Source organism: Heterocephalus glaber, unplaced genomic scaffold (genome assembly GCF_053883595.1).
Source record: "Heterocephalus glaber isolate CG9 unplaced genomic scaffold, H.glaber_assembly_v1.0 deba00001561, whole genome shotgun sequence".
In the NCBI taxonomy this organism is placed as follows: domain Eukaryota; kingdom Metazoa; phylum Chordata; class Mammalia; order Rodentia; family Bathyergidae; genus Heterocephalus; species Heterocephalus glaber.
In genome coordinates, this window is record NW_028258349.1 from 8,693,407 (window position 1) to 8,719,356 (window position 25,950).

General features: G+C 38.1%; 1 long non-coding RNA gene and 1 pseudogene across 2 annotated transcripts in view; both read right to left on the reverse strand.

The window, feature by feature from the left end:
* Nucleotides 1–25,950, reverse strand: part of LOC110344743 (uncharacterized) — a 66,428-nt gene that overhangs the window by 23,738 nt on the left and 16,740 nt on the right. For both annotated transcript variants that reach the window (XR_002387524.2, XR_015443114.1), the window contains exons 4-5: nt 14,657–14,736; nt 12,244–12,332 (exon numbers count right to left, since the gene is read on the reverse strand). This is a non-coding gene — a long non-coding RNA (uncharacterized LOC110344743). The remainder of the gene's footprint in view (nt 1–12,243; nt 12,333–14,656; nt 14,737–25,950) is intronic.
* LOC101715303 (small ribosomal subunit protein uS17 pseudogene) lies at nt 23,535–23,992 on the reverse strand (annotated as a pseudogene).

Here is a 25,950-nt window from a genome sequence, read left to right on the forward strand (position 1 = left end):
TAAGGAAAAATAAGCTGTTCATAGGAGGAATATCTAAAATATTCAGATACAAAAGTTTGAAAGTAATAGAATGAAGACAGATATATTAGAGTTAAACTAACGAACCGAAAGGGAGCTGATGTAACAGTATAAAGACTAGAAAATTAGACTTTAAGTCTAAGTTACCAATTATGAAACATACCACCCCTATTAATTTCTACATTAACATGAATTTTATGATAGCTTTACATTATGAAAATAAAAATAGACATCACTAAAAAGGAAAAACAAGTATGATCAAAATTTTGACACATCTTTCTCAGAAAATAATAGATAAGATGGAAAAAATTTGATAAAAGACGTAGAAAATTTAATCCATACAACTAACAGCCTGGAGTTAATGGATAAATATTGCTATGGTTGGTCCCCACCAAAACTCTTGTGGAAGTTTAATTGCCAGTGTAATGGTATGAGAGGTGATGGGTCTTTAAGAGGTGATAGACACGAGGTTCCACCCTCGTGAACAGATTAACATGGTCTCTGGGAATTCTCATTTTTGTGGGACTAAATGTGTTAATCTGATAGCAGGTTTTTATAAGCGAGCCTGGCACCTCCTCTTACTCTCTGGCACACACATTCTTCTTCCACATGCAATGCTTACCCTTCCACTTTTTCTGCCATGAACTGAAACAGCAGGTGGTCCTCAGTAGAGGCCATGTAGATGCTGGCATCATATCCTTAGACTTTCCAGCCTCCAAAACTATAAATCAAAATCAACCTCTAAGCTATCCAGTCTCAGGTATTCTGGTATAGCAACAGAAAATTGATTAAGACAAACATAAAATAAAACTATTGCACAGAGAGAATATTTATCAAAATTAAACACATGCAGTAATACTCAAAAATTTCAAAGAACTGATTTTATACTGAACATAACATGATAAATTTAGAATTAAAATATTTAAAATCTCATCCATAGAGCTTTAACATTGTATCACTAGTTCATTATATCTATTAATAAAGACTCAATAATATTAATATATAATATGAATAATATTAAATATATATAAAATAACTCTTGGAAGGCCAAAAAAGTTTTTTCTAAAGATATATATATATATATATATATATATATATATATATATATAAATAATATAGGAAATTTGTATTGGAAAAGAGATGTGTTAAAGAATAAAATTCAATAAAGAAAAAAAGTTTTACCAGAGATTCTTAACAAAACTAAGTGAACTCTAGCAAGTGTTTACTAAAAGTTATTTTGAAAGGCTTAATAAAGCAGATGAACTCTAGCAAGATGAATTATTAGAGAAAGCATAGAGAGAAAGCACAAATAAAATAATTTTAGGAATGCAAAAGAAAATACAAACTGAAAATTCAGCAGAGATTTAAAGAAAATAATTTATTTTTTCAACTTTATGATATACTGGACATTTTGTTGAAATGGACAAATTCCTAGAAAAATCAGCTAATCTGGCCAAATAAGAAACATTAAAGTTTAATAATCTTATAATCAGCCCCGAGCGCTGAGGAGGTGAGCCTCTCTGGCTGCCATATCACTGCCCCAGAGGGCCAAAGTGAGCCTCTCGGGCCACTGTATCACCGCCCCAGAGCGGCATGGAGGTGAGCCTCCCCCCCTCCCCCCGCCCCCAGCTGTGCTGAGCCATTATCTGGATCCATACCACAGAGTTGCAGGGGCCATAAAGGACATTGTTTTGAACCTGAAAAAATAGAGTAGAAGTGAACAACAGAAAGAGGGCCTTTGTGAGGCCCCTTGATGTAAATTAAAGCCCACTGGAAAAGTGAAGAAAATCTCTGCAATGAAGGCACACCAGACCATCTTAGTTGAGGGAACAGCAGTGTGGACCAGAGCAGTGCACCTGCAAGCAGATCCCAGCCAGGGCTCTGACCTGACCCCAGAGGCTGGGGCACATCAGCCCAAGCCAAGGACCTGCCTGGAAAAGAGCTGCACAGGCACACAACCAACAGCCAGAGGTTCACCCCAATACCATCAGTAAGTGCACAAGACCCTAGCCAGAAGCTTGCTCACACAACAGGAACTGAGGTGCACAGCCCACAGTCAAAGACTCTCCCAGACAATAGTTACATAGCGGCCCCAGCCAGAGACACACCTAGATACCATCCCAAGTGTGCACAGGCCCCAGCCAGAAGCCCACCCAAACAACAGGTCAGCTCAGGGATCCAGAAGGCCCCCTTTCTGAACCCAGGAATTAGTGAGCAGCAGAGAAAAGGCAGCTCTGTGGCTTGCTGAGAATTGAAGACCACTGGGTGAGCAAAAAGTTGCCTCAACAAAGGCACAGCAGGCTGCATCTGTTGAAATGAGAAGACACATGAACAAGCCTCAAAACCAGACTTGTAGATCATCCAAGACAACCCCAAAGGGAAAAAGCATGGAACAATCTGATACTCAACCTCCTGGACTCCCTGAACTGTCAACAAAAGAGGATCTGGAAAAAATGAAATCAGAAATAATTTCTCAGATAACAGCAGAGATTGTGCCCATAGTGCAAAACAAGATTGATAAGTCTAGAGAGGACACAGATAAAAAAATAGAGGAGCTGAGGAACATGATGGAATCCCAACATAGGAAACAAATGGAATCCATAAAACAGATTTTCAGGAGATTAAAAACTCCATTGAAAGTTTACACAGCAAAATGAGCCAATGGGAGGATGGAGTTTGAGATATAAGAGATAAAATTGCAATTAGTGACCAGGAAAAGAAAAATTTCTTTAAAATAGTAAGGGACCATGAGAAATCAATCCAGCAGGTGCTAGACGATGCAAAGAAGAATAACATAAACTGATCAGAGTCAATGAAGAAACAGGAGTGTGCAGACGACTTTAAAAAAACTGTTCACAGAAGTGATGCAGAAACTTCCCAAGCAGGGGAAAAGAACTTGACATACAGATACGGGAGGCATATAGGACTCCAAATAGCTATGATAAAAAAAATCTACATATAGGCATATAATAGTTAAGATTCCAGAACCGAAGATTCCCAACAGAAGAACAAAATTCTACAAGCAGTTAGAGAAAGGAAACAAGTCACATACAAAGGAAAGCCCATCAGAATCACAGCAGACTTCTCAATGCAAACCCTCAAGGCAAGAAGAACTTGGAGTGATGTATTCCAAGCCCTAAAGGAAAGCAGCCTCCAACCCAGATTGATGTACCCTGCAAAACTATCTTTCAAAATTGATGGAGAAATAAGATACTTTCATGACAAAGAGCACCTTAGGAACTTCATGAGTACCAAACCAGCACTCCAAAAACTTTTAGACAATATCCTAGGAAAAGATAATGAGGACCACAACCCCAGGAAGCAAAGTAGAATGAATCCATTGGGCATGACAAGAAATTAAATGCAAAAGGGGAGAATCCAATAAAAAGAAAACGTCATGACAATGGTAAGTCAATATGTATCAGCTATAACTATTAATGTTAATGGTCTCAATTCACCAATCAAAAGAAATAGACTGGCAGAATGGGTCAAGAAGCAAGATCCAACAATATGCCGCGTACAAGAAACACACTTAATTTAAACAGAAACTCATAGGCTGAAAGTTAAAGGGTGGAAAACAATACTCCATGCAACAGGAAGCAGAAAAAAAGCAGGAGTAGCTATCCTCTTTGTAGATCAAGTGGATTTCAAAATCTGAAACACTTCTGGTCCCAAGAATTTCAGATAAGGGACAGTCAACCTGTATATACAAATCTATTGTGAACATGTGTTTTCATTTGTCTTAAGTAAAAAAAATACTTAAGAACAGAACTGTTGGTTCTTAACAGTAGTACAAGAAATTTCTATATTGTTTTCCAAAATGGTTTTACCATTTTACATTCACACTAGCAGCATTAGAAAGTTCTAACTGGTTCACACCTAAGCTGACATTTGTTCTTTTAAAACCTTTAATTTAACCTCCCTAATGAGTGTATAATTCGATCTTGTTATTGTACTGATTAGTATTTTTCTTATTCTAGTGTTGCACACCTTTCCTTGTGCTGTATTGGCTATTTATCATCTTCTTGTGTCTACTTTTTAATTGGGTTGTCTATTAATGAGCTGTAAGAGTTCTTTATTTATTCTGGTCATAGGTTATATGTACTATAAATATGTTCTGGTTAAGGACTACTTTTCATTTTCTTAATGATGTCTTTTAAAGTTCTAAATTTTGATGGAATCTCATTTATTAAATTTTTTCTATTATACATCATGTTTTTTGTATCCTAGGAAATTCTTGCCTACCCTAAATTCATGACCACTTTCCCTTATAATTTCTTCTTAAAGTTTTATAGTTTTAGTCTTTCATATTTAGATTCATAGATCATTTCAAGTTATTTTTATGTATGGAAATAAAGTGTTGAGGTTAATTTTTTACATACGGATTCTAGGTGTTCTAGTACATTTGTTGAAAACTTTATCTTTTCCTCTGCTCTTGAGTTGAGTTTATGTTCTATAAAATATTAATGTTAAATAATCTTTCAAAAATCAGTGGACCATATATGTGTGGTTCTGTTTCTAGACTGTCTGTTTTATTCCATTGATCTACATGTCTTTCATTATGCCAATATTGCCTTGATTACTGTAGCTTTAGAGGAAGTCTTAAAATTAGGTAATTAATGTCTTCCAGCACTGTTATTTTTTTTTTCTTTTCTAGGTACTTTTACTCCTACATAACTTTTAAATTTCAATATCCAGTTCTTCATTTATAGCAAATATACATAGATCTGAATTTTTGTGTATACCTTGTGTTTTCTAATCATGCTAAATTCAAATACAAGTTCTAGGGGTTCCTAGAGATTTATTAGTATTTTCTATGTAGATGATTATTTCATCTACATATAAAGATTTTACTTCTACCTTGCTAATCCTATGCTATTAGTTTATTTTTATTTCCAGACTATTTTAGTTTGGGCCTTGTTTCAAAGTTTAACGAGCAGATGAAGAGTGGGCAAATCTGCCCTTGTTCCCTACCTTAGGGAGAAAGCATTGTATCTTTTCCATTCATATAAGGTGTTTTTGGTGGAAGTATGGAGTACATGTCTTTTATCTGTTGAGAAGATTCTATTCTGCTTCTAGACTCATGATAGCTTTGACCATGAACAGCTATAGAATTTAGTCCAATACTTTTTCTGCAACTACTGACAGGATCATATGGCTTTTTCCTCCCTTTGTTAAAATGATGACTTATGGGGATGGATCTTCCAATGCTGAACCAACACTGCCATCCCTATAATAAAACCACTTACTACATACTGCCAGATCTGACTTCTAATTGTTTTGTTAAACAAATTTTTATTTATGTTCATACTTTTCTCTTCTATTATCTTTATCCAGTTTTAGTATTAGCACAATGTTGATTTCCTAAAATGAGGGGAGAAGTGTTCCTTCTTTTTTCTGCTTTACATGTTTGATATAATTTATCAGTTAAAATGTATATGAGCCTGTTGTTGTCATATAGGTAGGTTTTCAAGCTAGGAATATACTTCCTTTAATAGGTGCTATTCAAATTTAATATTTCTTCCAGAGTCAGCTTCATTAATTTGTCTTCCAAGGTACTTCATAGAAGTTGCCAAATTTATTTCAAAAAAGATTTTTGTAATATGCTTTTTATATCCTTTTAAATTCTGTAAAATCTCTGGTGATGTCCTCTAAATCTTGATATTATAATTTTTAAAAAATGTGTAATTGATTTTGTGTAATAGGAAGAAAAGGTCTAAAGGAGTAGGGGAAGTGGGAGGGGTAGGGGAAAGGAAAGAAAGGAAAAGAAAAAATATGAGAAAAGGAAAAAAATGGAAACAAAGACTTTGTAAATAGGGAAGAATGGAGGGGGTGAAGGGAGGAGAGGAGAAGGGGAAAAAATAAGAACCAAGATCTGTCATGTAAAAGTACAAGATCCCAATGATGAATGTAACTGTATTTTATACCTAAAATGTACCAATAAACTTAATGGAAAAAATAATCTTATAATCATTAAGTAATTTGCATGAATAGTAAAAATCCTCCCACAAAGAAAACAATGAGCACAGATCATTTTAAAGAAAAATTCTACTAAACAATTAAACAACAAATAACTCTAAACTTCCACCAGCACTTTTGGAAGACAAAAAGAAGTTAGAATTATTTTATATGATTAGCACAGCAGATATACCCAAACCAGACAAGGACTATGTAGAAAAAAGCTATAGGCTAATCTTACTTATTAATATGGAGTTAAAACATAAACCTCTCAAAATGTGAAGTGAGACTATATAATATACTGTCCAAGTTTGTTTCATTTCAACAAGTAAGATATGAAATTATAAAATTTATAAAGGCTGTTCATCACATTAAAAGAAGAAAAGCATAGTACTGATGTTTTCTATTCCTAATTTTAAGTTCCTTAATGTTGCAGTTCTTATGTATTTGGGATTTAAGTTTCTGTGCACATTCACTTTTAGAACTGTGATCCTTTTCCCTGGATTCACCACCTTTTCATTATGAAATGTAGCTCTCCTTTTAGCATTATTTCTTGTTTTAAAAACTACTCTGGCAGTGTAAGTATGGTTACAGTAGCCCTTTTGTTTAGAGTTTACGCCAATGTTTTTTCTCATTGTTTTACTTTTCACATTGTGTATTCTCATGATTAAACTTGTGAGTCTTAAGCAGTTGGAGATAGTTTTTGTCTTTCCATCCAATTTGATGGTCTTTGTTACTTGGTTCATTTACCCACTTATAGTTAATGTAATTATGATTCTATTTTGTTTGTGTCTATTTTACCTTTTGTCTTTCACTTGATGCACTTGTATGTTGTTCTTCTCCTTTCTATATTTAATCAAATACTTTTCATTATTCTCTTTCTTTCCTTTATTAACCTATTTATTATTTTGTTACTTTATTAATAATTAACCTAGCATTCACAACATCCTGCCTTGATGTATCAAAGTCTGATACAAATTACTGGCATACCTTGGAGATATTGCTGGTTCAGCTCCAGACTACCACATATCATAAAAATCAAATCATATGATTTTGCTTCCCAGCATATAAAAGTTATCTGAGTGTATTTTCATGGATACTTGAATGTCATGAATTGATTTTAAATGTTTATGGAAATTTCTGTCAAACAGAAACATATAGTATATGGTATGTCCTCACCCACCTTATTCAGTGGATCTGGCACCATGGGATTCCTGGCTTTCCCCAATGTCAAAAAGACCATGAAAGGTATAGGTTTTGAATCAATTCAGGACATTGAAGCAACTACAAGAGAGCAACTAAACACATTCATGAAAGAAGACTTCCAGAAGTACTTGAAAAAATGGCAAGAATGATAGAATAAGTGTGTTTGAATAAGTTTGTTTGAATCAAGGGAGAATATTTGAAGCAGATTAGTGGCAATGTTTCTCTTGCTGTAATAAATTTTTTTTCCTTAAGTGCTTTTATTGGTACATTTTAGGTATACAATATGTTTACATCTATCATTGGGTGCTTGTACCTGTACATGATGTATCTTGGTTCTTATTTTTTCCCCATTACCTGTGCACCCTTCACGCCCTCCACCCTTCCCTATTTACATAGACTTTGTTTCCATTTTTTTCTTTTCTCATAATTTTTCCTTTCCTTTCTTTCCTGCTGGTTCCCCTACCCCTTTGGAACTTTTCTTCCTATTTCAAATTTTCAATTATTCATTTTAATCGTTTTAATCCTTATTTACACTTTCAATTTCTCACAATAGAGAAACTATTCAGTATTTACACATGTGTGCCCTATTTATAAATTTTTAAAATTTAAATATTCAGGGGCTGGGGATTTAGTTCAGTGGGTATGCTGCCTGCCTTGCAAGTGCAAGGACCCAAGTTCAATCCCCGGTACAAAAAAAAATTAAAATTTAAATATTCACTATAATTTATGATCACACCTCACGATTAAGGAAGTTGAGCCCATTTTGAACTTCATATAGATGAAATCATCAAGTGTGTACTCTCTCATGCGAGTTGTTTCTTCTGTACCTTTGTGTCTATGAGTTCATGAATCTTGACTCTACTCAGATGTGGTTCTTCTTCATTGCTGAGTTGTATTTCATTGCATAGATTCAACAACGACTTTATTTATCCATTCAACTTTTGTTTTTCTGTTTGGGTGCTTTTGTAAAGAATGGATGTCTAAGTATTTAATAACATCTTTTGGTAGATATAAACACTCATTTTTTGGTGCTGGTGGTAGGAATATGTGTGTGTGTATGTATATATATGTACTGGTAATTAAAATTGCTTGGTCATAAGATAAATGCATGTTTTGCTTTGGTAGGTATGGCCAAATAATTTCACAAAGCAATTGTACCTATTTATATTCTCATTAGCAGTTTAAGATAGTTCTAGCTCTTCTCCATTCTCTCTAACATCTGGCAATGTGAATCTTTCATATTAGTCTTTTTGCCAGGTGTGTAGAAGAGTCATTGAGATTTAATAAATGTCTTACTGATGCTTAATGACAATGAACACTTTAATGTGTTTATTGATTATTTAAAATTTCTTCTTTGCTAAAGGCCTATTCAATTTTTTTACTTTTCATTGGATTGTCTGAATTTTTCCAATTGATTTATATAAGGTCTCTTTATACTTTTAATTTAAATTTACTGTTGGATATTTGTATCTCAAATATCTCTCCTGAGTTTGTGGTTTGTCTCTTCTTTCCTTTAATGGTGCTTTTAAACATACTACTTAGTTTTAATAAAGTCCAATATATTAATCTTTTCTTTTATTAGTAGTACATTTTTTGGCCTTGTTAAACAAATGTTTGCCTACACAAAGACAATTAAAGCCTTTTCCTATTTTTTCTTCTAGGGACCTGACTTATTTTAATTAGCATATTTAACTCATTGATATATCTTGAGCTCTTTTTTGCATATGATATGAGGTAGGGGTTGTTTTAGTCAGGGTTCTCCAGAGAAACAGAACCAACAAGACGACAGATAGATACAAAGATACATAGATAAATACATCGATCTGTTGTGAGAAATTGTCTCATTGATTACAGAGACTGAGAAGCTTTGAGATTTGCAGTCAGCATTATGGAGGCTCAGGAGAACGCTGACGCAGCTTCAGTCTGGGTCCAAAGGCCTGAGAATCAGGAAGGTCAGTGGTATAAGGTCCAGAATAGAAGCCTGCAGCCTTGAGACCAAGTAGATCCAATGTTTCACTTTGAGTCTGAAGGAAAGAAAAGTCTGATGCCTCAGCTCAAAATAAGTGTCTGATGCCTCCAGCCCAAGTCGTGCTGGAAAAGTGCATTCTCGCTCCTGGGACAGTTGGCCTCTTTGTTCTATTCAGGCCTTTGAATAATTTGTTGAGGCCCACACACATGAGGGAGGACAATCGGCTTTAATCAGTCTACTCTTTTAGATGATAATGTCATCCAGACACACCATCACAAATATATCAGGAAGAAGGTTTGACCAAGTATCTGAGTATCCCATCAGCCCTGTGAAGTTCAAACATAAAATGAATCATCACAGAGGTCAAGGTTCATCTTGACCCATGGTGTGTGTGTGTGTGCACACACCTTTGACCCATCACCCTGTCTAAAATGATCATCCTATTCCCATTTAGGTTTTTGTATCTTTTGTCATTAATCATGTGTCTGTAAAAGGGTGGTGGTTAACACAGTAACAAAGTTGACTATAAATATAGCTGTGTAATTTGTTCTTAACTATTCAAAATATTTTCATTTTTACTAAAGTAATAAATGTGTATAATTTTTAAAAAATGAAATAAGATCAAAAGGTCTGCTTCACTCCTTCCTCCTCTCCACTCCTGGTTTCTGTAAGGAAGAGCTTTTCAAGATTTTACTTATTTCTGACTAATGCTAATGTTGTTATTAGTTGATTTATGAGTATTACATATATTACTGATTTCTCATTTTATTAGTTACAATTTTTACTTTTCCACATCCACCCTCTGCTTTTCTTCCTCCATGTAATCCATATATCTACATCATAATTTCTGGTTATATCAGTAATTCATGTTTACATTAATATGACCATATTGTCTTCTGCCTAGCCAAGCAGCATATAATAGTTTCCTAGAAATATTTTGCTTTTTTTTTGGCATTGACAATTGTTTTGTTTTCCTATTTACTTAGTGTTCTATGTGTAGAGAGTGATTTCTTCTAAATAATACAAAAAACCTGTCAAATACCTGTCAGTAATCTTCCAAATGTTCAGACATATTTCTGAGTTCCTCATGTGCTCCCTACCCCCAGAGACTTCTCTTCCACAACCTTTTGTGAGTGAGCTTGTTCACTTTGCTTGCAGAATCACAGTGGAGAAACAGCATTTTTATCTCATTTCCTGTTTGTTATGGGTTAATTCAAGAATATCCCTCAAACCCTTATGTTCAGGGTGGGGCTTTTGGACAGCAGCTGACTCATGGTGGGACTATACTCATCAGTGGATTAATTTGTGGATGAGTTTATGCGCTGTTACAACCTGGAGTCTGGTTGGAGATGGGTGAACTGAAACATGAACTGGAAGGGTGTTATGTCCCTGGCTTTTCCCTTTCCCTCTCTGCTTCCTGGTTGCCATGAGGTGAGCAACTTTCCTCTGCAAGATCCTTCTGCTATGGATGTTCCTGCCTTGGAACCAGCCAACCATGGACTGAAACTGAGCCAAATTCAACCTTTCCTCCTTTACTTTGTAAATATCTGGCATTGTGTCCCAGCAGCAAGAAAACTGACTAATACACTATCCCATTATATAAAACGAGTCTCTTTTTGTTTTGATTTTCCTCTTGGAAGTTCTTTTTGGTCTGCTTTTTTTATCATTGGTGTTCTGAAATTTTGTGATGCTGTGGTTGGCATAGTTTTATTTTTTTTCTCTCTCTTTTTTAAAAAGTTTATTTTTTGTTGGTTTTTTTTGTTCATTCCATTGTACACTTCACACGTGCAACCAATCTGTCAATTACATGGAAGTCAGTTTTCCATGGCAATAACAAATCACTGGAGTGACCAAGCTCTGAAGAGACAAAGGTTGTTTTACTTCAGTTTTGGAGGATCTAGTCCATGATTTATTTGCTCCTCTGCTTCCTGAGCCTGTGTTGACACATTGTGGCGGGAGCACACAGTGGAGCAAAGTTGCCTCATGTCATGGAAGAGGAAGGGGCTGGGGTCCTACTACAACCTTCAAGTCACACCCTCGGTGACCTGAAGACATCCCCTGGGTCCCCATAGTGCCATTCTGGGGACTAAATCTGTAGCACATGGACATCTGGAGGACACTTAGGATCCAACTGTAGCAGTCAGTATAACCTCTTTGATGATCCTTTCTCCATAATTTTTCAACTACTGGTCAGATATAGGAGCCCTAGGATAGGCCCAACACATTTCTCATTTTTTCTCTCTTGTTACTCATCTTCTCAACACTATTATTCTGCTATGTGTTTTATTCTTGCTCATCCATTATCTGTTCCTCTAAGTTCTTTTATATTTGTTTCTTTGCTTTCATTTTTTATCCTTCCTTGCTTTAGACTATGGTGTCCACTATGAGTCTTTTCTCTTATGTGTTGTGATTTTGGTTGTCCATTCAAATTTAAGAGCAAAACTTAAAACTCATTGGAAGCTCCATATATCTGCACAAGGTCTCCCCTGTGGACCTCCATTATGGCAATATCAAGCTGCTAGGTTTTGTCTTTTTATTAGATACCCCCTCCTCCATTAGGAGGCTTTTCAAGACTTTTTATTTATGGCCATTTTGTTTCTCTAGAAGAAAAAAACCCCTTCAAACTCCTACACGACAGTAGGGGATATACCAAGTTAATGAAACCCTGAGAATAGACTGGAGGAAAGGGTGTGTGAATGACCATTCTTGATTTGAATTTACTTATTCCTTTTGTTCTCAGTTCAGCATCTTCTCTCCCAACTGTGTCTACTCTCTCCAACATCTGGAGTCTCTCCACTTTAAAGTTAATCAAGCTCCCATTCCCCGCAGAGATGGGAATGGGATATTTTCTTGGCCACACATGGAAGACAAAAAGATTGGAAAAGGCATGGGGGGTGACATCTAACTGCTCAGGACAGATGTGCAACCTTGGCAACTGTCACATGTGAGTCCCAGACCTTCCTTGAGCCCTGTGGGGAAAATTAATTTGTTTTTCACTGTTACCCTCTCTGTTGGCACAAAGATTTCAGTTCCTTTGTCCATCTTTATTCGTGCATCCCTACTCCATTTTCTGTCATTGAAATTTCACTTACCTCTATGAACAATGTTGATTCATCTCTTATGTACTTTATCTTGATGAGTAATTATTACTTTAGTAATTTAGCTACTGGATCAATAGAGTCTGAGGAAATAAAAAAATGTATGAAACATTTAGCCTATTTCTATGGGTTTGTAGATATTTCTAATATATTATCTAAATCTCTTTACACACAAAATTATGACTCCAATAAGCAGAAAATATTTATTTAAAATTAAATCTTGTAGTTTTGCAAAAACTAACACAAAGAAAATTCTAACAAAGTTTAAAATGTGAAAATATAGGTCCATTTAGTGACCAAAAGTCTACAATAAAATGCATAGCAAAATAATAAAAGCCCTATCCACTTGTCAATAACAGAAACTATTACTAAGCTCTCTTCTATCATTCTTTTTAAAGCTATTATTACTTCTACTGCTAAATAGCTTCCAGGGTAAAAAGGAAGTCCAAATAAATAACGAACTATTTACAATGAAATCTGCCAATGGAAATACCATATGTGAAGTTCTACGAAGACTCCCATGAATATGTAAAGTTGAACACACATGGGAGAAAATAAAGAAAGTTAAAAAATAACATAAATAATCCTAAAGCTCAAAAAGCTAGGAAACTGATGAAAAATAAACCCAAATTATTTGAGAGCACTTAATAAAGATTATGGAATTAGTAAAATAGAAGTTTAAACACCTGAAAATAAACATAAAAATTTTTGCTGCTCGGTTAAAGCTCCTTAAACTAAAGATTCTAGTTTAACTTCACTCCCAAATCAGATAAAGAGCTTTTAAATATGATCAACAAACTCAATGAAACAGAAAGAAAAAATGATCAGCTAAGGTTACTTTTCATCAGAAATGTGGGGACATACAAAGAAACAAACTATAATATTATAGAAAAAATAGTAAACTTTGACCAAGTATGGTTCACTCAGAAAGATTAAACCAATATTAGGGAACCAATCTTAAATTAACAAATTTAAAAGATTAAACAGGAAAAGTGATCATCACAAAAGCTGATAGATTTTAACACACATGTTTATTAAAACTATGAGAAGGGTTCAATCCCTGGTACCAAAAAAAAAAAAAAAAAAAAAAAAACTATGAGAAGCTAGTTATCACAGGGAAAATACTTGTTGATGTGACAATTAAGAACTACAGCAGAATTTTTTTAAATAGTAAAATATTGGAAGCATTCTTTAGAAGTCAGAGAGAGAAATGCCAGCACATGAGGCCACTATTCCCATTGTTCTCAAAGTTCAAGACAGACAACAAACAGTAAGAGAGGCAAAATTGAAAAGAAAAAGACAAAATTGTCTCTGACAGTAGACTTAATCCATGACACCAGTATAAGATTAAAGAGAAAATATCATTATACCAATAGTTTTCCTTTTCCAAGTAGAAAAGATAAAGGGGGGATGGGGAGAAGATGCTATGCTTCAAATACTAATTCACAAAATTCCTAGAGAACATACCTTTCTTTTCAAAGTTTTCTTACCAGGTCTTATCTGAGTGTCTAGCTAGTATATTGAAATATTTGTGTTTCCATGTGTCTTTCTTCTCTATTCTCCCTTCCATTATCCCATGAAAGTGGGCATTTTTCTGCCCTACTTCACAGAGGCAAGTAACATAAAGCCAAAAAAGTAAGCCATCTGCAATACATAACCAAATACACACAGTCTTCCCCACTGTCGCACGAGCTAACAGAAGAGATTAAGCTAAGTATTAACCATAGGCACAAAAAAAAAAGAAACAGAGGGCCTTAGAAGATGACAGAGAACTATGAGACTACGACTCCTGCTATTCCAAAGAAGAAGTCAGAGAGCAAGGGGTGGGCAGCGCCTGCAGCACCTGCAGCAGGTGGCAAGGCTTCCAGGGGAAGGCTCGGGCCACACTTATGAATGCCTGGACCTCAGTCTCCACCTTCATAAAAGGTGGACTTGGAAGTGAGCATCTCTTAACTTCAAGGGCTACTGTGGGTTTGGGGAAGAGGTTACTTCGGGTGACTCAGATGTCCATATGGTCAGGCCCTTCATCTGTCTCCCCTGTAAGATACCAAAGGAAACAGGCTAGCTGGTGGTTAGGAACACTGAATCTGAATTCAGCCAGGTCTAAGTTTAGATCTTTGAGCTAAGGATGACAAAATACAGACAAGAATCCTGTGGACCTGGGGACAACTTGAAGTCTCCATAATACCAGCCCCAGGCCACAAAGTAAATGGAACAAACTTTCATCGTGATTTAACTTGTTATTTTTCTCCTGATCCACACAGCCTAATCTGACCCTCCCTGATGTGCTCTGTGGCAGTTTCCTCCACTGCCAACTTCAGATCATCCTCATAGTGTCAGTGTGACAAACGGAAAGCTAAGCAGACATTCAATGTGAATGACCCAGTTGTTAGTACAGCATACGTACCTCACATATGTCAGGTATTATTACTTTGATTATTGTTGCTGTCATGAATAATGTTGAATCACAATATATATACTGAAAAGCTATGAGAGATATAAAGATAAATGAAGAGAAACACAATATTAGTGGTAAGTTATAATTGTATTTTTCTGATTTAGTACCATATTTTTTCTTAGCTCACTTAATATATCAAAGTTAGTGAAGTCTATTGATAAAGTTCACTTAATAGCAATATATCAAATTTTGCAGAGTTTATTCTTGCTTTTCTCTACTCCCCATGGAATCTTTGTGACAAGAATTACATTAGAAGTCTAAAATACCTGATTATATTCTTTAAAATGTTGCAATGGTTACATTATCCAATTGCAATACAAACTATATATAAACAACATAATTTTAAATGAGAAACTACTTGAGATTTAATAAACACAATTCTGTGTAACTGAGTAAAAGATAGAATACAACTACAAATATAGATGATTTGAAAAACAATGAGACAATGACACAGGGAAATTTATGGGCTGCGGCCAAAGCTGCGCTTACCCTTATCTTACATGTTTTTCTTATTAAGCAAGGCAAAAGTAAAAACAAATATTCTGACAATTAAACTCAACTAATCAGCAAAAAATTTTTAAAAATCAGGAAAGTAGGACAAAGGAATTAACCGAAATAACAAGCATAAATATGCAGTCAGCAGAATTGCTAAATAAATGAGATTGGATTCCCTGAAATGATAAATAAAATATTCAAAACCAAGAAATCTAATCAAGGAAAATTGAGCCCAAAATAGGAGTGAGAATAATATAGATATAATCACAAATATGAAGGAGATTTATAGACTTTTGAGAGATTTCTATGAACAACTCTGCTAAAAACAGAAACTATATAACACTAATAATGTGCAAAGGAGACGCATTTCAGACCGCTTAAGAAAATATGGAAAATATAAATAAACCAAAGACTAAAGAAAAATAAAAATTTTGTTAAAGAAATAATTCTATAAAAATACTGAGACCAGAAAGTATTACTGGTGGGATTATCAGTCCTTTAAGGAAGGGATAATTTTACTGTAATTTATTTCATTGAATTGAAAAAGTTGGAAAGATTTTTCTTTCTCTCTCTCTGTTTCTGTCTCTGTCTCTTTCCTTCTCTCTTATATGCACAGACACATGGAAATTTTAATAGAAAACAATATATTCTGGAAAAGAGGAAATAAAAATTTTATTTATAATTTTTGCTTATGATATGATCATCTACCTAGAAAAACCAACAGAGACAACTAGAAAGCCACTGGAATTAATGAGACAACTGATAAAGTGGTAATTACATGATAAAATATAAAAATAATCACTATTTTATTAGAAATAACCAGTTGATAAATGTAATATTAAATGATCATCAGTTATTTGAACATCCTCAAATATAGAATTGTTCAGAAATACATTTAACAAGAAATATGCAGGACTTATAGGTGGAAAAAAATTATATAAAACATTATCAAGGACCAGAAAAGCAAACTCACACAAGTAAACACCAGTTGAGGAGGGAGGCAGGTCCTAAGTTCAAGGGAAGAGAGGCTGACACCAGAATACCAGGCTGTCTTTTGGAGGCTCCAGTGTTGAAAAGATACCTTTTTCAGGTCTCTGAGAGACTTTGTCTTTTTTAAACAACATGGAAGTTCCCCCTAACATTAAAAATGGAAATACCCCATGATCCAGCAATCTCATTGCCAAATATACATCCAAAAGAAATGAAATCAATGTGTCAAAGAGACACCTACATTCCTGTGTGTAGGGCAGCACTGTTCCCAAGAGCCAGGATGTGGAACAATCTAGGTCTCCGTGGATGGATGCATGGGAAAAGAAAATGTGGTACAGATACACAATGGAATGCTTGTGAGCCACTAGAAAAGCATGGGACACTGTCATTTCTGAGAGATGTTTGATAAATGGACTAGTATGAAATTCTGTAGAAGCCTGGGTGGATGAAGATAAATGGAGCAGAGGTGGGGCCGGCCCTGGATGGAGATGCCTGGGCCACCACAGAGCCTTGCTGGTTGGGATTTGATGACCCAGGGACACCTGAGTGAGCAGGGTGTTTACTCCTGGTGAAGCCAGGGGAGGAAACATGCTGACTTCCTAAAAGAAGCACAAACGAGGGCACACCCTCATCACTGTCTGCTTTTCCTTTTGTCAGAGGTCTCAGCAGAGAGTCGACTCAGCTGGTTCAACTTCCCTTGTTTTCTACATGGAGTTATACTGTAATATTTAAGTCCTCACTACACTTTCTCCAGGAAGATTTTCTATGCTCATACTAAGACCCAGTCTACATCTGACTCAGTTTCCTTCCTGACCCCTCCCCTAAGCCAATCTAAATGAAGATGAATCTAAGCCAAAATGGTACACTTGAGATGAACACCTAGATTCAGGAGGAATGCCTTAGCTCTCCTTCCAACAGTCTACATCCTAAATGCTCCTATAGATGAATGCCAGACCCTCCTTTGCTTGTGTCCACATGCAAATTGCATCGTCATCTATTCATTCTCCGTTATTGCCTGGAGTCTCCTGTTTATCTTCAGTAGAATTGTACACCTGTCCTCCATATGCAAACACACCTCCTATCCATTGATGAATAATTTGAGCCCCATCCCCTAGCTGGGATGTGGAAAAAGAAAACTCTGGGATTTTTTTCTAGGTCTTGCGGATTAACCAGCTAAGCTAGCTATTGAATTTTATACACTAGGTCAAAGTTACAGCCAGTGTCTAGAAGGGCTTAGAGGTTTCTTGGAGATTTCCTAATTTTGTGCAGCCATCTCCTGGCTTTCATGTGCAACAAGGGCAGACAAGATGAGCGAGTGAACAGAAATATGACACAGAGAGGTCCTGAATAGACTCAGTGGTCAGGGGACATTAATCTTGACATGAATGATGTACTTTCTCGGCAGTGCCATAGTCACCCTCTCTGACCACCACACTTCATTTGTCTGGTTAATCTCGCCTAACCTGAGCCTTGTGATTAACTCTGCAAGTAGGTTCTGCCCTGGTGGGTCTTTGCCTCTTTGAGTTTTCAGGATAGTAAAGATTACTGAACTCTTTTCTGTAACACACCAGGCTCCTCTGAACCTATGTGACCCTTCCTATGGGGCCACCTCTTCCCTTTGAGACTTTGACCTTAAGTGACCCAATCCTCTAAATGCCAAGGGCAAGATTTGGCCCTTTACATTTCCTGAGCACCTACCTTGTGCCAGGCCCCAAGTAATGTGCAGTGGGGAGCGCTAAGGTGATTTGTGCCTGGTTAAGGGAGGCCTTACCTCTTTAGCTTGGTAGCCAGTGTACTGCAACTGAGGAATGTCCCAGAAAAGGACAGCAGAAGGCATCTAGCTGCTGGATCTTGGAGAGGGTGGCAGTTGAGCAGCCTTGTGCTATAGACAGGCATTCCCTGGGCTAGAGGAGCAAGGGTAGATGGAGGGAGAAGAGAGTGTATTGGAAGTGCAAGCCTGACATGACTAAAGCTTTAGACAGGAAAGTAAGAGAATGCAGAAAGCCTGACTCAGGATGTTAAAATGGGTCTTTCTTCTTTCAAAGTTGGATAAGACACAAGCTCTGTGACGCTACATTTCTTATTTTGCCGCTACATTTCCTATTTTGCAAAAATTTCAGATGACGTGCTGGATGATTGGTTATATAATTCCTGAATCCCTCTACCACATTGATGATTTAAAAGGGGTTATGAGAATAGAGATAGGACAGAATCTATAAGGTGGATTTCTTTGGGGAAACGTGGATATAAGTCCAGCATCCCTCCTCAAGACCAGGGAAATCTTTCAACAGAGAAGACTGATGTCTATGTATCCTGGAGGCAGGACACTGGTGCTGCTTACACCTGGGAAATTCCAATCAATCTACCTGGCTGGTTTAGCAGCAGAGGACAGGAAAGCAATTTAGTAGCATGAGGTTAGCCCTGTTGCTTAGGTCCACAGAAGTGCTTCCCCTGAGCCACGCAGGAGAGGACACCGGCCGGCATGCAGAGTGATTCCAGGGGATGAATCCCCAGAAACTCAGGGCTGAGGTGGAGCACGGCCAGCCAGGGGGAAGCACATCACCTGTGAAACAGAAAAGCTCTCCAGAGAGGAAGCCCCAGAGCAGCCCTCCAGAGCCAGGGTTAGCTGGAACTATCTGCCAGCCAGGCAAATTCTCCACCGAACCCTCCGGTGTCCCTGCCCCTCGCTGTGGCTACACGCGACCCAGAAATATCCGCCCAGAAGTGGGAAAGAAGGGGAGCACGAAGGCAGGTGTCCGTGGCAGCCCATCTGCCTGAGAGGTCCCAGCTTGATGGGGGGTGAGAGGCGCTGTGGAAGGAGAAGTCTGGCTTGGGGAACAAGTTGGAAACTGATGACTACATAGCACTGGCTTTTTCAGAGTACTAACTTGAGAGTTTTTTGTGTGCTCATGCTCTTGTGAGATTTATTTTATTCTCAAGGCTGACTTTGTCTAAATTTGCAATGGGAAGCTGAGGGAAGAATAGCCCAGCCTGGGAGGGAACAGGGAGGGAATAGGGAGGGAAGGGCAGGGCAGGCAAGGAAAGGGCAAGTAGACTTGTGTGCCTCTTGCCTTCTGTGGGCCCTGGGTACTGGGTACAGCCCTTATGTCTCAACTATGTGACTCTCGATGGCAGGTGGGCAGGGCACACTTGTCAGGGCTGCATTAAACTTAATATTTGCAAAACCCAAAACATTCAAAGTTTCTAGAGACAAATCCATCTTATTTGTAGAAAAACGAGTCAGTCAACTTCACTTCCAAACCTCCTCCTGCATTTTAGTAGAACCAATGGGGGAAACTTCCAGAGAGAGAGAAGTCATTTTTCAACATTGTTATGCAGTTTTCCAAATTCTAATGACTGCATAATAGTCTATTTAACCAATCCCTGACAGATGGACATTAGGTTATTTTCAATTTTTCACCATTATAAATAATGCTATGATGAATATCCCTGCGCATAAATCTTTACGGTCACCCTGATTATATCCTATGGTGAAAAACAGTAGACAGGGGATAACTGAACTAAAGTAATGAAAAATGTTAAGGCTTTTAATACATAAACTTTAGTTTCCCCCAAACCTTGCACCAATTATGTTGCTGTACTTTTACTTTAACCCTATACTTCCAAGCAATAAATGAAGCATTTTAAAGTCTTTTTTAACCCGATAAAAAAATAAATGGGGTATCAAGGTTTTACTTTGCATTCCTTTCAAATCTAGTGAGCGCAAATAAAATTTTATGTTGACCAAATGGGTTTTCCTCTTTTACTACTTTCCATGTATTCCCTTTTGTTTATATATTCTTTTGGCTTCTTCATCTTTTTTTTATATCTGCTTATATGTAATTTATAAAACTTTATTATTATTCTTATTTTTGCAATACTGGGGATTAAACCCAGGACCTTCCCACTGAACTACATGTCCAGCTGATTTTTTTTTTTAAATTTTGAGACAGAGTCTTGTTAAGTAGCTAAATTACCAAGCTAGGCTTGAACTTGAGATTTTTCCTGGCTCAGCTTCCCCCATGCTAGATTTGATGAAAACTTAATCTATAATTACATATTTTCCTTTTAGTAATTTTCAATACTTGAATGTTTTAAATATTATGTAGTAAAATATATAAATGTTTTTCTATATTATAATAACAGAAAAAAATGAGAATGTTATAAAATTAGGTAAAAAGACAAAATATAAAATTATACTTATAATACAACTCTAGCTGTGCAACACATGTGCACACACATGTCAAATTAAAATCAAAGTCCAAATAACAAAACCAAAAAGTTTATTAAAATTCAAGTGTTGGAGTTGAGAATTTGGCAGGTAGGTAATTGTTTTCTTTTCATTTTTATTTTTCTCTATATCTCATATACTGTGTAATGAGACAGTTAAATAGTATATGCCCATCTCATTCAACAAAGAAATGTCATATTATTTTTTATAAGTCAATATAAATCTGACTTGGGTTATCACCATGCCGTGGTATGGGGAGATTTTGTCCCAATTATTTTGTTTATACTCCTTTGCACACACTAACATCCGGAAGGGCCATGGAGTTGCTACAGCCCAGGAGCCTTCAATCTTAGCTGAGTCTGGTCTCAGCCCTCTGCTCACTGTCTAAGTTCTCCAATGCCTGAAGAAGGACTATCTTTACATCCTTACTGGCCAGGTACAGAATCAATCTAGAGTTCACCAACAGATGAGTGGATAAAAAATGCAGTGTCTAACCATGGTGGAGAATTTTTCAGTTACAAACAAGACTGAAATCCTGCCCTTGCAGCAAAACAGATAGAACTGGAGATCACTGTGTTAAGTGAAATAAACCAGACCCAGAAAAACAAATACTGCATGTTTTCTCCCAAATGTGGAGGTTAAAACAAATTGATTTGCAAGCAGAACAGTGATCACTAGGGGCTAGGAAGGCTGGGGGGAGAATGGGAATAGGGGGAGTTGGATAACAGGTACCAAAACACTGTCAGGGAGGAGGAATAACAGTGGAGGAGGGGGGGTTCTATAGTTCACAATTACCTATTATATATTTATGATGATTTAGAAAAGAAGAACTCACCAAATCCTTCAATCACAAAGAAATGACAAAGAGGTAGGAATGTTAATTACCTTGATTTGATCAGTATATGTTGTATACATGTATGAAATATCACACTGTACCTAGACATTTGTAATAAAATTATTACATGTTAATTAAAAGGAAAATTAAATTTAAAAAATTGAAATGCTGACTAGCCATGCGCATGGGTTGTGGGTATAGATTCAGCCTGTGTCTACCACACAGACATTCTGCTCAGAGGTGAGAGTCACTGCAGCTCTGCTTCCACAATCCAGGTCCCCAACCTGCTTGCAGTCTCTGCTCCTCTGCTTGGAAGGCCCCCAGCTCTCTACTTGGAAATGCTAGCATCTCCTTCCTTCCCAGAGAGCTCAGTTCCTGCAAATCAAGAGTGAGAAAGGAGATTGCCTTTGGGGAAAGAAACTTCAGTGTGTCTGAGAAGGAACATTTGAATGCTCTGGCCTTGCTCAGAGTTGGTGGCACCTATTCAGTTGACTGGAGTTCTTTCCTGACATTGCCCTCTTGGAAGTCCATGCCACAGCCCGGTGGCCACCACCTCCAAACCCAAAATGCTCTCCCTCCCTCTGAGTGAACCTAACACTGGGACAAGCACTATTCTCTGGCCCAGAATACATCTTTTTTTGACTAACGTCTCTGCCTGACTATCTCCTATTCCAATGTCTTAGTCACCTGTTCCCAATGGGGACAAAACATCCAACACCCACAACTTAAAAGGAGAGGTTTATTTTGGCTCATGGTTTCAGTCTATGATCAGCTGGCTCCAAGGCACAAGCAAAATGACACAGGGGCATGAGGAGAAGTGCTCAACCCATGGGAGCCAAGAAGCAGAGAGAAGGGAGGGGTTGGGAAAAAGAAAGAGCCCTTCCAGTTCATGCTGGTGACCCACCATCAACCAGGGCCCACCTCCTATCAGCACATGCAGCTCTGAATTCATCAGTGGATGATGCACTGACCAATACAGACCCCCAACATCCAAGCATCCTCCAGACACCTGAGGCCTTTGGAGAATATTTTTTATCTAAATCATAACACACACTTCAGGCAAAGCCAGAAAGCCACATTGACCCCTGAGCCTGAATAAGTTTCCCATTCCCTGGGACTCCCTTCACACCTTGGACTAGTCCATTTGGAGGACTTGCTGCAGGTGTTAGATGGTCTGTTTGCTTATTTGCATTACTCTCTAGACCAGAAGTTCTGTGGGGCAGGGACCATGTCCGGAGTGCAGTGGGCACTCAATAAATAGGGTCACCCTGGTTCTGCTGCTCCTTTCCACGCTTGAGCAGGTTCATCCCTGGGTGAAGCTAGGAGTGTTAAAATTTTGCCTTGCCATGGACAGTCATTAGTTGTTCACATTTCTAGCCCCCTCAGCTGTTCTGTGGGTTGTTTGCGTAAGAGAATAATGTCTCATAAGTCTTTACCTTCCTAGTGCTTGGTTTGGAGCTTGGCAAAGCATGTACCTGTACTAGATTTTTCCTTTTTGCTGCTTGCTTGCTTTTTCTTTACTTCTTTATTCCGGCCCATTTCTTTTGGGCTGCTGAATTTCTCCCAGTTGACTGGCCCTAGCCTTTTGAGCACCTGTTAGAAGCATGGAAGCTGGTAGCTAAAATGGTCTCCTAAACAGGAAACCCTGGAAGTCACAGCTGCAATCCTGGGGCAAAAAGAGCAGATGGGTGAAGATGAGGGGCCCGTGCTCTCCAGGCCCGGGAACTTGTTACCCTCTGTGAAGTCATCCCACCTCTGGCCCACAGTCCGGTTCCCAGGGATGGCTTCTACCTGTCCTTCCTTTTTTTCCCTGCACTTCCCACAGCCAACCCATGGAGGTGAAGGATCTGGATTCTGCCAGACAAGCAAACCCGTGTTCTGTCCGAATCCCTGCAGCACAGAGACTCGATGTATGCTACTGTTTGCTTCTCTTGGAAATTTCTTGCTGCAAAGCCTGCCTACCCCGAGTGAATACACACACACACACAGGCTCAGGCACATATCACCTGTGACACTTACTTGCTCATGATATTTCAGCCCAACAACACTCTAAGATGCCTTCTGTGATCTCTGGCATCATCAGACCCCTGCTCTTGTGTTAATCCTCTCTGTGCTGTGTGATATTCTGTGTAGTTTCCAATTTTTTTTTTGGACCGGGGATCAAACTTGGGACCTTGTGCTTGCGAAGCAGGCGGTGGAACCACTGAGCTAAATCCCTCATTTTTTTAAGAGCCAAAATAACTCTATTCTCTTCTGCAGGGGGCAGCCAGGCAACATCAGAACTTCTGGAACTGCTTCTTGGTGACCTTGAGCACGTTGAAGCCCACTGTCTTGCTCAGCGGCCTGCAATCACCCACTGTGACAATGTCGCCAATCTGGATGTCCCTGAAGCAGGGGGACAGGTGCACAGACATCTTCTTGTGGCACTTCTCCAAGCGATTGTATTTGCGGATGCAGTGAGATAGCCACTGCAGATGACAGTGGTCCTCTGCATCTTCATCTTGGTCCCCATGCCAGACAAGATCCGGCCCTGGATTGAGACATTACCAGTGAAGGGGCATTTCTTGTCCATATCCGTGCCCTTGATGACCTCTGGGGGTTTTGAAGCCCAGACCGATGTTCTTGGAGTACCACGGGAGCTTCTCCTTGCCAGCTTCTCCCAGCAGGACCCTCTTCTTGTTTGGAAGATCATCAGCTGCTTCTGGTAGGCATGCTCTGTCTGAATGTCCGCCATCTTCCCAGCCGGCTGGTTTCCTATTTTGTACTTCAAACCCAACTGGTCCTACCTCTTGAGTGACAGCCTGACTCTCGTGATGCCCACTCTTCCTCAGTGCCTGGCATGACATTTGGCACTCATTAGCAATGTAACAAACACTTCTGCTTGTGAGAATGAGCAGACAAATGAGTTCTCCATTAAGCCCACCATTAGATGCTCCAACACCTTTGTGCTGTCCTTCTAGTTCTCCAGAGCCACTGAGCACCAGCCCTAATGCCTGGGGTTCCTAGCTGGGTCCCTCAAATGAGGCTGAATAGCAGTAAGTTTTCTCCTTTGTGACCTCCTAGGGGTATGGTTTGAAGAGGCCAGGAATGGAGAGAAGAAAGTATGTTTGGGTAAGTGCTAAATATTTCAAGCTCTTTACAGACAATATACAGCTTATAAAACCAAACTAAGCCAAGTCCACAGGTGAGAGATGAAAATAATGCATTTTATAAAGCACAGTCACTTATACTTTTAGTGTAAATGAGGACCGAAATGTATAATAGATGACGTGAAATAAGAAGAAAAGGTCCAAAGGGGAAGGGGAAGTGGGGTAGGGTAGTAGAAAGGAAAGAAGGGTAAGAAAAAATATGAGAAAAGAAAGAAAAAACGGAAGCAAAGTTCTTTTGTAAATGAGGAGGGATAGAGGGGTAGAAGGGAGGGAAGGGGGATGGGGAAAAAGAAGAACCAAGATATATCACATACAGGTACAAATTCCCAATGATGGATGTGATCATAATGTATACCTAAAATGTATCAATCAACTTAATTTTAAAAAACACTCTCACAACATAACTGTCTCTCTTGCTTAAAACACAACCCTGCACACCACCTGTTGTGAAATGCATAGAAGACTCCAGTAGAGCAGGGGAAATGCATGACCTCAGATTTAAGGAAACCTATTGAGCCCAGTACCCACACATGACCTTTACCTCTTGGTCATCCCAAAGCCAGAGGCTCCAGTGGTCTTTCTCCCTCATCCCACCAGGCAAATCTGAGCTGTCCTGATGGGCAGTGGACACAGCAGATGGCCCTGTTGCACTACCAGCAGCTTATGAGATTCTTGTGCCCATTGTCCACCAGCAGCAACAAGTTAGAGGGTAAAAGGGTGCAGCAGTCCCCAGACATGGAGCCACGGAGGGACAAGGGCTGAGAAAAGACTATGATAGAAGGGAAGGTCCCATACAGATCTTAGCTGGAACTTCATCATTAATGATGTATAAGTATGGAGAGAGAGAGAGAGAGAGAGAGAGAGAGAGAGAGAGAGAGAGAGATTGAGAGAGAGCGAGATATCTTCCCTTAAACATAGGCTGGCAAACTTCTTTTTATGGTGGATGGCAAGTTATTAAATACTTTAGACTTTTTGGCCATGTGGTTTATGTTATAGCCACCAACTCTGCCACTGTAGCAGGAAAACAATCACAAAAAAGTAAATGTTTCAATAAAACTTTATTTAAAAAATAAGCCAAATGTGATCCACAGATCATAGAATAGAATACAGTAGAATAGAATAGAATAGAATAGGAGTTGTCTACTCTTTCCAAATTCACTGAAGTCCAGTAACAGTCACAAGCTTGTATGTCAATACACATATTTACTAAAAAAGATTCTCAAATTCATTTGAAAAATAAGAATGGTTAAATACTTTGAGGAAAGGATTAGGAAAAGAGGCTGGCAGGAGTAAATAATAAAGTACATCATAAGTGATCACACTTAAAACAATATAGTATTGACAAAAAGAACGAATAGATCAATGGGTAAGAATTGAGAGGCCAGAAACATTCCTTACTGTATACAAGCATTTAATTTCTGATAGAAGAAGCAGCTCACCAACAGGAAAAGATGGATTTTCAAAGAGTGACATTGAAAATTATTGGCTATTTGGAAAAAAAATTTAAACCATACCCATACATCCCATTCTATAGGATTCTATA